This window comes from Daktulosphaira vitifoliae, unplaced genomic scaffold (assembly GCF_025091365.1).
Source record: "Daktulosphaira vitifoliae isolate Bord-2020 unplaced genomic scaffold, ASM2509136v1 Scaffold_5, whole genome shotgun sequence".
Taxonomy (NCBI): domain Eukaryota; kingdom Metazoa; phylum Arthropoda; class Insecta; order Hemiptera; family Phylloxeridae; genus Daktulosphaira; species Daktulosphaira vitifoliae.
Genome location: NW_026099576.1, coordinates 16,930,544 through 16,935,054, shown reverse-complemented (window position 1 = coordinate 16,935,054; position 4,511 = coordinate 16,930,544). Strand labels below are relative to the sequence as shown.

Sequence of the window (4,511 nt, the reverse complement as noted above, 5' to 3'; positions counted from 1 at the left end):
TATAGATATTTATGTAAAACACAATTATATTTATCAAAGAATTATAAATATAATTATTAAAATGATACATTTACATAATACATGTTCATTATCTAAGGTGATTTTAGCCTAATTATTATTATTTTGACTTCTAAAATGAGCATTTGTGTCAAACAAATAAAATATATGAAAAATATTTGTTAAGCTTACAATGAATATATATATATATATATATAAAAAAAAGATAAATTATTCATTATTCTGTTTTAATTTTATTATTTGACCACTTAACTAGTTAACAAATTTTTGATAAATCTTTAATCGATGAGACACAATTTTATAAAGTATAAGATAATAAAAATTTGATAGCACCGATTGTTTAAAATGGATTTTTATGGGTTATATTCATACTCTTTGAAAGTGAGTACAAATTGAGTATTAAAATGATAAATTTTATACAAATTAAATCATACAAACTTATTACATTTATTTTTGAACTTTGAGTAATATTAAAAGTTTATGGTGCTTTAAGTTAACTATTACAAATTTGAGAATTATTCATTCAATACTTTTTTTTGACATAAATGTTATGCCAACAAAAAAAAATAAGTAATTATTTATTGTTTTTTGAAAACAGATTAAATTTTAAGGAAAATCAAATATTTATTTAAAAAAATATTTTATTTGTAAAATTTATTTTTAATTTAATTTTACTTTACAAATAAACAAATTTTTTAAATTGAAAATTCAATAAACGCTGTTAATCAAATATATTTTAATATATATATCAAAATATTTTGATCGGTTAGTAACCATTTCATAAATAAGGGACTGAATTAATTCATTTCGTCAACCCGTTTTTAACTACATACGAACTACAAGAAGACCCATCCTCAGCCAGAAATAATATGATCTGGAAATGCAGTTGGCATTACTCACAATCAACGCCAAGTACTGTGAGACGTATTAAATATATTTATGGGTATTTCCTGTTTTTTTTTATATAAGGTAAATGAAGATTTGGACAAATTATCTTTCTCTGTAGATGTTTGAAAGATGTCAAGCTTTGCAGAGTTGAAATGGCAGAGTGAATATCAAATCACAAAATGCAAGCGAAAGACATTTTGCAATACACTTTCGAGTAGTCTATCATCAATGTCTAGATGACGAACTGAGGTTAATGAAGATAATAATAACGCCGATTTTTCAACAGACTTAATGGTTTTCAGTATTTTCCTTAGAAATTCATATCAGTTCGTCGAAGACTTTAAACGATTTATGTTAAAGGGGTCGTATTTATGGTTTAATTATTTTAACGTTAGACACTCGATTTCTCTTTAACTAATTAGATTAGTTTATTAGTTATGGATTTTGATAGTTACATAAATGTCTTCATTTTTCTATTATAAAATAATTTTTAGATATATAGGGGTGTCAAATTAATTATTTAAATAGCAACATATGTATTAAAGTAGCTTATAAAATATCTAATTAAGAAAATAATTGGTCGATTATAACTATTAGACCAATACTTACCAAGTTATTCACATTTTTATATTTAGGCGAAAGAAAGAGTGCGACTGACATTTCTAATATTTGAAATAGTCATACCGACGCTTTACCTAAGATCTATATTGAATGTCAATAGTACATTTCTAAAAAGTTGTGTTTTGTGCAAAATATAGAATTACAATGCCATCACACACACAACAAATGGCAAAAAAAAATTTGAATGTTCATAATTTGTATACAAGTCCTACAAGAATTTCGATTCTGATTCCAAATCTAACTTCAATTATTTGTATTTGTATTTTAGTTTTTGAAAAGATAAATTATTAGTAATTAAACAATAATTACACAGTAAAATCGTTAAAAAGTTTTCATTTTTATAACTCTCCTGAAATAATTTCATGATTTTTAATTAGAGTTGTGCAAAATTTGAAAATGTTCTATCAAGTTAAACTAATTTTTTGGATATTTAAAATTAAGTGTTATTTTTAAAAAAAATAAACTGAACATTTGAATATAACTTTTTTTGTTTAACTTACAGTTATGAACCTATAACTAACAAATAGATAATTTTATAAGGATACAAAAAATATCAATTTTTTACATTTTAAGTTAATATAAAGCGAAAAAAATGGTAAAATATTGAAAATTCTCAATGAATACTTTTTTTATGTACTTAAAAGTATTGTTTTATTTTGTAGTAATTCAATAATGTTATAATAACTATATTTTTTTTAACGATAAATACGATGGTGTATTTGTATTTTACGTATGACAATTATATAAAACAAAAAAAGCTATATAAACGATTTGATGAATACGTTTTGATATTTGATTTTCGATATTTTCTTGTATTTTTTGTATTAATAGCAAAAGCAACAATTTAACATTTTATAAATCTTTATAATATTATCAATTTTTTGTTTAGTTTATTAATTGTAAGTTAAACCAAAAAAAAGTTATATTTGAAAGTTCAGCTTATTTTTTTTTAAATAACATTCATACTTAATTTTATATACCCAAAAAACCGGTTGAACTCATGATATTTTTTGATGAGAAGTAATTCAATTTATTTCATTTTTAGAATAACAGATTTTTGTTTAAACAAAATTAATTAATTAATTTGAAATTAATCAAAGGCTAGAGGCGAGGAAGTGATTGGAGAGGTGGAAAGTTTTAAGTATTTAGGGTCAGTCGTGCAAATGAGGGGTGGGTGGTATTGATGAGGATGTAAGACACAGTATTAAGTGCGCGTGTGTGAAGTGGAGAGAAGCGTCTTATGTGAAAAAAGAATTCCAATGTGGCTTAACGGTAAATTCTACAAGACTGTAGTGAAGCCAGCTATGATATATAGTTCAGAGTGTTAGGCGGTTGATGAGAAAGTAGAGTAGAGAATGAGGGTAGCAGAGATGAGAATGCTTAGATGGATGAATGTAGTGACTAGAGAAGATAAGATAAGGAACGAGTATATAAGAGAAAGTATAGGTGTAGCGTCAATCGTGGATAAAATGAGAGAAAATAGATTTAGATGGTTTGGTCATGTTATGAGGAGAGAAGAATCGGAAGCTGTGAGAACAGTTGTAGAAATGAATGTTGAAAGAAGAAGAGGTAGAGGAAGACCAAAAAAGAGAAGGAGGGATGCTATTGAATGTGATATGAAGACAGCTGATGTGAGCGTAGATGATTTGGGAGATCGTGTCAAGTGGAAGTTTAGAATAAGGGTGGCCGACCCCAAGTAGTTGGGATTAAGGGGAGGAGGAGGAAGAAGAAAATATTTTCATATTGAATTTTACATTACTTAAATAAATTAGGAAAATATTTATTTTTATTTCTAAGTTTAAGTCAACATACAGGTAAGTTTGAAGGGGATTTGATTTTAATTTAATACTTTTTAATAGTAAGTTTATAAGAATTGCTAAAAATTTTAGCAATTAAATTTACATTATTTTATAAAATTCAAAATTGTCATTGTAGTTAAGTAATAACATGATCAATAAAACTTTAATAATTCATAAATTATTTGATCTTAAACAAATTTTTATTTGTAAAAGTATATATGTTTAAATAATAATATAAAGTAAAAAATAAATTAATTAAAAACTTCTTAGATTTTTAAGAAATTTCAACATTACTAAGAATAAAATATTAAAATACTAACAAATGAAACAACATTATTGCTAATAACTCTACCAAACAACGTTTTTATTAGTGTTTTAAGTTCTGGTGTCATTTCTTCAAGTTTGGATACGAGATTAATAATAAGAAGATATTTTTGTTTAAACAGAATTTTCAGTTTTTTCTTTATTTATTCTGTTTATTATCATTTTTTGTGACAAAAATAATTTTATATATTTATTTATATTACTAAAAATTTAAAACAATATTCTATCAGTATTATTTGTTGTTTTGAGTACGTACAAATATATGTACGTATATAATATATATATATATATATAATTATATATATACAAATATTTATAATCTTGATGTAATAATAGTATATCTATAATTGGTTTTTACAATATAACGATATTAAATAAATATTAATCCTTTACAAAATATTACACAAAAAAATAACCAACCACAAAGTAGTTTAACGCATCCCATCGTCAAATTTATTTTTCAATGAAATAATTTCTTCGGTACTTTTGAGAATTAGAATAATATTCATTATAATAATCTGCCTTATTGTGTTACGGTTTCAAAATCGATTAATTACCATAAAGTGAGAGGGATTTTCGGGCGTCCTCTAAACAATCGTTACTTGTTTCGTCGATCTGCAACGTACAATATTTTGCCTATACAGTACGCCGTCTTCGTGTCTGTTTAAATTAAACTTAGTATTCCGGTCACAACAATGTTGTCAAACATCACCATCACGTCATAAAATATTCGTTTATCACAAAGTTAGTCTAAGTATACTGAAACAAATTGTAAACGTCGTGTATATAATATATAGTCGAGTGTTCGATATCTTACGCTTCAATACGATCGTTAAATGCAGGCAATAAGAATAAAAGATA

General features: G+C 24.7%; 1 long non-coding RNA gene across 1 annotated transcript in view; it reads right to left on the bottom strand.

Moving 5' to 3' along the window:
* Window positions 1-4,043: 4,043 nt before the first annotated feature.
* LOC126907863 (uncharacterized) overlaps window positions 4,044-4,511 on the bottom strand; it is a 59,223-nt gene continuing 58,755 nt past the window's right edge. The window contains exon 3 of the long non-coding RNA XR_007704641.1: window positions 4,044-4,409. This is a non-coding gene — a long non-coding RNA (uncharacterized LOC126907863). The remainder of the gene's footprint in view (window positions 4,410-4,511) is intronic.